Here is a 10155-nt window from a genome sequence, read left to right as displayed (position 1 = left end):
TGTGAGTGTGAGTGTGAGTGTGAGTGTGAGTGAGTGTCTGTGTGACTTTAAATGAAAAGAGAATCTGGGACCATAGAACATGACAGCATGTTGGGACTGAGAAGAAAAATAAACGAATTGGCATTTGCCCCCCCCCCTCTGACACACATGCGCACACACATGCAAAGTTGGGTGGGCAGTTGTTTGTTTTTAAAGGAAGAGGAATATGCATAAAGGGAGATATGGGAATAGTCAAGGAAATGAAACATCCAAGAACAGTAAGGTGACAGACCAAAGGTTTGGGACGAAGAGTGAAGGGAGAGAGTGAGAGACAAAGAAAGAGAGAGAGAGAGCGCAAGAAAGAGAGAGGAGGGGGGCTGAGAAGCTGAAACCTAAGCTTTCTGGACTCTATTTTCCATTCCTTCAGGCATTCTGTGGCTTGTAAAAAAATGCACTGTATATTTGAAGTGTTGGATCACGTGACAGGGAGGGTTTGTAAATCAAAGTGCATAATGATTTCAGTAGGGGAGAGAGAGGGAGCAAGAAGAGAGTGAGTGAGTGAGCGATCAAGGGAACGAGAGAGAGAAAGAGAGAGGGATAGAGAGCGAGAGAGAGAGAGAGAGAGAGAGAGAGAGAGAGAGAGAGAGGAGAGAAAAGGGAGAGGAAGGCAGAATGCAACAGGCTGTGCTTTATCTTCGCTCTGAGAGGGACTTCTGACTGATGAACTGAACTCTACTACACATATCTCAATCCACTCTCTTCCTTCATTCGTCCATCTGTACTCCAGACCCACTGCAGAGCTGGTGAGTTTGGGTTTCGGATTGAACTTTACAGACCGTCTCTCTTTTTCCTGTTTTTTCTTTGTTTCTGAGTCTTTCTTTGGAGTGAGAGAGAAAGAAAGAAAGAGAAAGAGAACATGTCAGAGCAGGACTGAGACAAGAGTGTTTGTGTGGTGTGTGTGTGTGTGTGTGTGTGTGTGTGTGTGTGTGTGTGTGTGTGTGTGTGTGTGTGTGTGTGTGTGTGTGTGTGTGTGTGTGTGTGTGTGTGTGTGTGTGTGTGTGTGTGTGTGTGTGTGTGTGTGTGTGTGTGTGTGTGTGTGTGTGTGTGTGTGTGGATGGGGAGATGATTGAAACAGAGAGTGCTTGTGTGTGTTTGGGGAGGAATGGGACTCTACAAGGGGAGAGTTTGAGTTTCCTGAGGACAGCTTTAATTGAGAACAGACTTAAAGAGAGAGGAGGTAAACTAGTGAGAAAGACAGAGATCGCCTCTTTCTTGTGCTTGACCGTTGTTACAAGTGTGAGTAGATGTGTAGTATTGTATGCATGAGTGTGTGATGTTTTTTTAATGTGTTCTTGTGTGTGTTTGCTGATTGTATGACAACTTTATAGTTTCATAATCAAATGCTTAAATTCTTAATGTGACAAACTGACATGACATGAGCACTGCGTTGCATGACACGATATGTGAAAAACCTTGAATCTATGCACAAACTGTTGTCTCAGTAGTGATCAAAGTGATTCCTCATTCCATTTGAATATTCTCACATGGCATCGTCCGCACTAATGTTATGTTATAGGGACGTGCACTGCATGTCAGTGTAATACACCTTCATAATGCACTTTCTTCCCCATGTCATGATATATGTACACTGAGTGTACAAAACATTAAGAACACCTGCTCTTTCCATGGCAGACTGACCAGGTGAATCCAGGTGTAAGCTATGATCCCCTATTGATGGCACTTGCTAAATACACTTCAATCTGTGAGGATGAAGGGGAAGAGACAGGTTAAAGAAGGATTTTTAAGCCGTGAGTCAAGTGAGACATGGACTGTGTATGTGTGCCATTCAGAGCATGAATGGGCAAGAACAAAATATTGAAGTGCTTTTGAACGGGGTATGGTAGTAGGGGACAGGTTTGTGTCAAGAAATGCAACACTGCTGGGTTTTTCATGCTCAATAGTTTCCGTGTGTATCAAGAATAGTCCACCACCCAAAGGACATCCAGCCAACTTGACACAACTTTGGGAAGCATTGGAGTCAACATGGGCCAGCATCCCTGTGGAACGCTTTCAACTCCTTGTGTAGTCCAAGCCCCAACAAGTTGAGGCTATTCTGAGGCCAAAAGGGGGATCTACAACTCAATAGTATGAAGGTGCTCTTAATGTTTGGCATACTCAGTGTATGTCAGTGTAATTCCATCTCTTTATAGTATGGGTCCTTGTATGTCAGTATATTTCCTCCCCATGTTATGGTCACAGCCAGCATAAAGTAGCACAGACCTATTAAGCAGTGACTACGCTAGGATTAGACAGAGCCTCTACTTTGCCCACAGGCTGCTCAATCATATTGTGAATTGTCACTCTCGGCAGATGCTTCATCAGTCATGCAAATGGCTGGTGCTGGTCTGGTCTGTGTGTGTGTGTGTGTGTGTGTGTGTGTGTGTGTGTGTGTGTGTGTGTGTGTGTGTGTGTGTGTGTGTGTGTGTGTGTGTGTGTGTGTGTGTGTGTGTGTGTGTGTGTGTGTGTGTGTGTGTGTGTGTGTGTCGGTGCGTGCGTGCGTGCGTGTGTGTGTGTGTGTGTGTGTGTATGTGTGTGTGTGTGTGTGTGTGTGTGTGTATATATATGCCCCTATGTGTATGTGCATGTGTGTGTGTGTGTGTGTGTGTGTGTGTGTGTGTGTGTGTGCCCCTATGTGTATGTGTGTGTGTGTGTGTGTGTGTGTGTGTGTGTGTATATATGCCCCTATGTGTGTGTGTGTGTGTGTGTGTGTGTGTGCACTGTGAAGTAGTCCTGTCACATAACACATAAGGTTATGTAAACAGGTTACAGAGGTGCAATTATACAAGCGACATGGAAACATTGAAACGACGTGATTTGAATATCGGGAGATGACTGAGAGCCGTGTGCGTCTGATCTCTGTTTCCTTCTGGTGTGCAGTGTGTGTGTGTATGCGTGTGTGAAAGAAAAAACAAACTCTTTGACCCCATGTAGTAAACCTTCAGTACATGGTGTTACATGTACTTCCATCCTCTTTCAGCAACAACCTGCAACCGTTTGAGGATCCTCAGTTTGGGTTTATTTTTCAGGAAAAGTGAAACTAAGTGTTTTACACACATTTGTGAGTCACTCATACAGTGGGGATAGGCACAATTCTTGTCAAAAACAACATGTCCCCATCAATTTTATTATAAATAGATTAAGTTATATTATTGAATCAAATTTATTTAGATTAAACTTTTACTATCTCTTACTTTGTGTACAAAGCTGTGGTTTAACTGTTGTGTTCCGTCTTGCTGTGATATAATGCTGATCAGTAACACTCAGCAGCTCAGTGTTCTGACCTCAGTGTGCTGATCTATGGAGTACAGCTCTATGCAATGCTTATCCTGCCCTTTGCCAATGTAGCGGATGCCCGACAAATCTATTCCAGATTCATTTTCCTAATGTCTGGTGGAATGTTAGTCAGCACATCTAGTAACTATCTTGGCATGGAGAGACAAGGAGGAGGAGGAAGAAGAAGAGGCAGCATATAGAGCACAGACAGGGCACAAAGGTTTAATGTGGCTAAACACCTCATTAAATGCTGGTTTGTGTCCACACACACTAATAAAAACACACATTCACTATAGTAACACACTCTCTCTCCCTCATCTACATGAACACTAACAAGCACTCACAGTCTCATTGCAGAATTAGACGTTTATCCCACTTTTCTCCAAATGTCACATTTCAAAGTTGCTCTAAACATCAAATTTAGAAGGTTAAGGTTTTGGATAGAGTTAAAACATTAAGTTTAGGCACTCATTCTGAATGGTTTAGGTAAGGGTTAAGGTCTGGGGTAGGGTAGGGTTAAAGCAACAACAACAAAAACAACCTAGACGTCAAATTTCAAAGTCAAGCTTAAGCGACCGGCCTAATGAACAAACACACACACACACACACACACACACACATTTCCCTAAGATATCAACACAACACACTCTGTGTCCCACCAGAGCGAGACCAGCCAGTTCCAGTAAAAGCATTGTGTGTACAGATGTAGGATCTTAATTTGATCACTCTTTTGTTGCTGAGAATGCAAACTTGTAGTGTATTTTTATGGGGGTAAAATACAAAAAATACACTTTACAATTTCAGACTTGATTTTCCGTAACGATAAATGTAACCCCTACAAAAATTACAATTTATTATAATCCACATAATAATTCATATTTCCTGTTGGGTCAGCATAATTCTTCTGCTGTAGCAAACTGGCTCAAGTTAAGATCCTGTCTGTGAAGTGTTTGGCAGACAGCATGGTCGGAGTGTGTCTAAATATACTCCACGGAGAGTCCCTTTCTTTTCTATCACCACCACTCTGTGTCAGACTGGATCTCTCTCTCTCTCTCTCTGTGTGAGTGAAGTCCGTGGAGATTTACTAGAGCCATTCCTCACTGTATATGTGATGTGTCTGAGTGAGTACTCATGTCTTTGTGTGCTAGTGATCCTGGTATTTATGAGAATGTGTCTATGAACTGGCAATCTTGTGTATAGTCACTGTGAATTGCACCATTCAGTTTAAATGTGTAGTTAGCTGTTAGCTGTTATGTGTGTTTTTGCGTGTATATTGTGTGTGCGTGTCTGGGGGTGTAGATGTAGGATCTTAATTTGAGCCAGTTTGCTCCAGCAGGAAAAGAATCCAGGAAAATTATCCTACAACAGGGTGATTAAATTAAGGTCATACATCTCTATAAATTTGAAGTCAGAGATCCAAACACTTAGAGTGGTTTTCATCACCCTGTAATTTTCTCAGACCAAAGATATCTGGAAAGAGTGTCAACTAATCGCCCTGAGCAACAATACTCTCAATCCCATCAAACCCTCAGGTCACCCACTAGCAACCAACAGGAAGGCACAGGTCTAGGATCAGTTTACACTCTCTAAACCCTAACCTTAACAATCAGGGTGGGCTAAACTGACTAACTATGCAAATGACTGCCATCTCTATAATGGCCATTTTCTTTGCCCCATTCCCTGATTCACATACTGTATGGGGGTGAGTTTGGTTAGAATATACAGTACATAATGTATACTGTACATATGTGTATGGACCTCTGAAGTCTGGAAATATAATAAGTCGTGGAGCCCAATTTATTTAAAATAATGTATGCTATTGTTAAACTTGTATTGATAGCATTCGTTTATGACTAAATGTGTTTTTTTGTGTTTGTTTAATGATCAAACTCACCTTACCTGCCAGACCGATGTTTCTTGTCCTGTCTGCCCATACACTTTCCCAGATACATTCCCAGCAAACACACATGTATAGAAATGTATACACGTGTGTCTAAGTAATATTCTCTCACACATCTTTCACACGCACACAAAGAGAGATTCATGACGCACCTGCAGTGTTTGTGCGTAGGTTATTACCGCCTAACTCCTTTAACTGCCCTGCCATCTCTGTGTCTTTGTTCCCTTCGCTTTGCAAGGCAGGGCCCTCAGTAGGAGAATGTTGTCTCTCTCCTCTCTTTCTTCTTTCTCTCTCTCTGTTTCATGGTCTCCACTCGCCTGTCAACACGAAGCATTTCCAATTACCTCTCTCTCTCTATATTTCCCCCCCCCACCTGCCTGTCTGTCCATACCAACCCACTTTCAAACTCTCCTCTGCTGAATAGAACAAATAGTAGATGGCAAATATAATTTTCCATACTGTATCTGACAATAAAAAAATAAAAAAAATTAGTGTCCAACAGCAGATTGAGAGAATGTTGAGAAATACAGCATGTCATCATCAGAAGTAGGGGAATTGTAAATCAGTTGGATATTGTACAAAAAATAATTGATACAACGGGTGGATCTAATCTGAAGGCTGATTGGTTAAAAGCACATTCCAGCCAGTTTCTATTCCACAAGTTAACACCGGCTAAATCTATCATGTTAAAATGCCTATCTACTCTGTTAATCTGACTGTGCAATCCACTGTCTCATCAGGCCACTTAGGCAAGTTATAAACTTGATCTCCACTATAAAAAGGAGTCGGGATGAGACAGACAGACAGGTCGGCAGTGTTTCTCAGCCAGTTGAAATCTTGAATTAGCTGGTATCATTTTTATGGATATAGTTTTCAGTGTTTCCAGCTTCAGTTGGTAGTGATTGTGTTAACTGTGTCATTGGCCCCTGAACAAGTGTCCTGATGAGAGAGCACATGTTCTACACCAGGCAAAATCCCACCTCATTAGCTCATTGTTATGGATGTATCCAAGTAAATGTTACTAGAAAACAGCTTAAACAAATGCAAAAGCAGCTACTGTTGTTATTCTGCCGGCACTGTTTGACGTGACCGTAAGTTAGCCGTAGTTAGCTAGTGAGCAAACAAGGGATAAGAATGTTGCCAGCCAGTAAGGCAATGGAACATTTAGAATGAACATCTGTGTCCATAGATCCAGAACAAAAAGACTGAACAACTGGGTCGCGTCTCAGGAAACCGAACCGATAGAACAAACAACCAACGGGCTTGGGTAGCAACCCTAGATCTGTGTCGAGACTATGTCTTGTGGAAGGATGAAATAGTATGAATTTATTCATAAAAATGATGTTTTTAATTAAAATATGTCAATCATTGTTTGAATATGTTGGTAACCTGTTGTATAAAAGTGATAATGCCCCTGAAGCTGGTGTTTGGAGGATATATTGGCACAGGTGTTGTTAGGCCCGAGACGAAGTCGGCTTCTGTGGCATTATCACTTCAACGTAGCACAGTGTTATACACCTTTCATTGTGCATTCATTTTGTTTTTAGACATCTTTCACCACATAACCATTAATCAAAATATACATTTACTGTGAAATATAATGAGTACATTGGTTTAATCACCAAAACACATATCTTCTCAATTTAGTTATCTTAACAACCAGTTAATCCAATAGCAAGGAAGGTAAGATACATGTTTCAAAATTGCCCTCTGAATGTAGTATTAGTACAGTAATGTAAACGACATGAAACTGTTTTCCCATTATGCACTAATATTGACTGAATATTACATTTCCAGAATTTTGACCCCATGTGTGATCAAAGGTGTGGTGATTGAAGACAGATTTCACAATGAAATTAAATGAATAAAATGGCAGTAAATATCATGTTGTCACTTTGGATAAAAGTGTCTGCTACGTAAAAGGCATCAATCACGGTATTACAGTACTCTATTGGCCAATGCAAAACAGTAAAGCACATGCTTCAAGAGATCTTTGCAAATGCATTGAAATGGAAATACAAAAATATCTCATTTACATAAGTGTTCACACCCCTGAGTCAATACTTTGTGGAATCACCTTTGGCAGTGATCACACCTGTGAGTCTGTCTGGGTAAGTCTCTAAGCGCTTTCCACACCTGGATTGTGCAGCATATTTTCATTATTATTTTCAGAATTCTTCAAGCTCTGTCAAATTGGTTGTTGATCATTGCTAGACAACCATTTTCAGGTCTTGCCATACATTTTCAAGTATTGGATTTTAGTCAAAACTGTAACTTGGCCATTCAGGAACATTGACTGTCTTCTATGGTAAGCAACTCCAGTGTCGATTTGGCCTTTGGTCCTGCTGAAAGGTGATATCCCCTCCCAGTGTCTGGTGGAAAGCAGACTGAACCAGGTATTCCTCTAGGATTTTGCCTGTGCTTAGCTCCATCCCTGAGCGATTTCTTCCTCTCCGACAACTGAGTTAGGAAGGACGCCTGTATCTTAGTAATGACCTGGTGTATTGATACACCATCCAAAGTGTAATTAATAACTTCACCATGCTCAAAGGAATATTCAATGACTGTTTATTTTTACCCATCTACCAATAGGTACCCTTCTTTATGAGTCTCTGGAAAACCTCCCTGGTCTTTTGTTTTGGTTGAATCGGTTTTTGAATTTCATTGGTCAACTAAGGGACCTTACAGATCATTGTATACTGTATGTGTGGGGTACAGAGATGAGGCAGTCATTCAACAGTCATGTTAAACACTGTTATTGCACACAGAGTGAGTCTATACAACTTATGTGACTTGTTAAGCACATTTGTACTCCTGAACATGTTAAGGCTTGCAATAACAAAGGGGTTGAATACTTATTGACTCAAGACATTTCAGCTTTTAATTTTATATTAATTTGTAAATATTTTGAAAAACATAATTATACTATGACATTTTGTGATATTGTGCGTAGGCCAGTGACAAAAAAAAATATTTTATTTTTTATATTTTTTATATTTTTAATTAAGGTGAATTTAAATCATAATAGTCATCATCATAGAGGTACATTTGAGTATATATAATACTTTTTACGTTTCTACAGATGTAGGATTTTAATCTGATCCAGTTTGCTACAGCAAGAAAATAATCCTTCAGCAACAATACATGTGAAGTATTATGTGGATTATGATTAATGGACATTTTCATAGGGGTTGTTGCATGTTTTGTTAGGGCAAATCAAATCTGAAATTTCTAAGTGGAAATTACAAACTTTAGAAGGCTTTTTAAAACTCAAATTTTCCACAAGTTTGATTTTCCTGCCGTGCAGGAAAATTCTCAGCAGCAAAAGAGTGATCAAATTGATTGTAACGATGTTCGTCTGAGGAAGAAGGAGTAGACCAAAGCGCAGCGTGGTACGTGTTCATATTTCCTTTAATTAACTGAACACTAAATACAAAAGAACAAGAGAATAAATGAAAACCAAATCAGTCCTGTATGGGGCAAACACTGAAATGGAAAACAACTACCCACAACCCATAGTGGGAAAACAGGCTGCATAAGTATGGTTCTCAATCAGAGACAACGATTAACAGCTGCCTCTGATTGGGAACCATACCAGGCCAAACACCTAGAAATATAACACACAGAACCAAAACATAGAATGCCCACCCCAACTCACGCCCTGACCAAACTAAAATAGAGACATAAAAAAGGAACTAAGGTCAGGACGTGACATTGATGAACTTCATGTAGTTCTCAAAATATTTTACCAAACGTTTAAGTGATCATCAATTAAGAGCCGTCAAATTAAGTAATAGTAGTAATAATGTTTGGGAAAGGCAATGGGAAAGGCAATGATACACTTTTTATGAACATGTGTTGCAATGTGAAATATGTATTTGTAGATGAAACACTGATTACATTTGTTGAAAAAGTGATGGTATGATTTTGTGTGTTGTACTTAGTCAATTGAAAATGTGCTTAGAGTTTTGAAACATCTGCCTTTTTGATGATCTATTTAGAGTATTGTACTAATAAGAGTTGTGAAAAGCACCACATACTTGTGACAATAAAACAAAAGCAATTTAAAACAAGGTCGACACTACATCATTTTAGTTCAGTAGTTATCTGTTTTGAGCAGTTTGATTAACTGATAGTTAATTGTATTGTTAACAAATTACAAGAAAATCATATCAAAAGTACTATTCAAAAGTACTATATTCTTATTGCATTTTGAATATGTATTCACATTATAATTGATTTGGTGCAGTGAACAAGTCACTTTGTGAATGTGTTTGTTGTACACAATCAATTCAAAATGTGCTTAGAGTTTTGAAACATGAGCCATTTTTTGTGCTTAGAGTTGTGAAAATATACCTCGTACTTGTGTAAATTGCACCAAAGCGATTGATTTTATTTCATTTGAGGGGACAATAGGTACCAGCAATAGTTGAGCTTTACTTGCTCAAAATGTAAATGCCTGTTCTTCTCGTTTCCTCTTGTGTGCCAGGATAGTCACAATGGTGTACTGAGTACAGAGAGAGAGAGAGAGATGTTGCTCTTTTGTCGACCTTTCAGTTTTTCTCTATGAATATCAATGGCAATTTCATTAAATTATATATTTACAGAATTGTATTTTCTTGTCTTCCAGCCTGGACGAAACAAACATATTTTTGTTCGGTAACAATGACGTATTTTCTTGGTGTTACATAAAGGACTCTTAATGGAAACCATGCAGGAGTGTGGTTCTGCTTTAAGTGTTGAGTTGGAGTGCTTGTTCACTTCTGATACAGGCTATTTAACAGCTCGCCTGTTCTGCATTGTTTAAGAACAACTCTCTTGTGTGTGGCTACTCATCACATTTAACTCTTTCCAAATGAACATTTTCATCCAAGTAGGACTGTTCTTCTTCATGTTTAAAAAAATGCTTTATGCTTCACTTTTATTGGTGCACTGCTATTTAG

The 10155-nt window shown here is 39.6% G+C and overlaps 1 protein-coding gene across 4 annotated transcripts in view; it reads left to right on the top strand.

Annotated features, from left to right (window-relative positions):
• The first annotated feature begins 478 nt into the window (after window positions 1-478).
• LOC135539896 (retinoic acid receptor gamma-A-like) overlaps window positions 479-10155 on the top strand; it is a 71821-nt gene continuing 62144 nt past the window's right edge. The window contains exon 1 of one of the 4 annotated variants that reach the window (XM_064966125.1): window positions 479-782. The gene's annotated coding sequence lies outside the window, so the exon portion shown is untranslated. Of the gene's footprint in view, window positions 783-1115; window positions 1276-10155 lie in introns of those variants that run through there. The other 3 variants (XM_064966129.1, XM_064966127.1, XM_064966126.1) reach the window with 3 other exon arrangements.

The sequence above is a fragment of the Oncorhynchus masou genome, chromosome 5, assembly GCF_036934945.1.
Source record: "Oncorhynchus masou masou isolate Uvic2021 chromosome 5, UVic_Omas_1.1, whole genome shotgun sequence".
In the NCBI taxonomy this organism is placed as follows: domain Eukaryota; kingdom Metazoa; phylum Chordata; class Actinopteri; order Salmoniformes; family Salmonidae; genus Oncorhynchus; species Oncorhynchus masou.
Note: the sequence above shows the minus strand (reverse complement) of the source record. Positions and strands in the feature narration are given on the sequence as shown.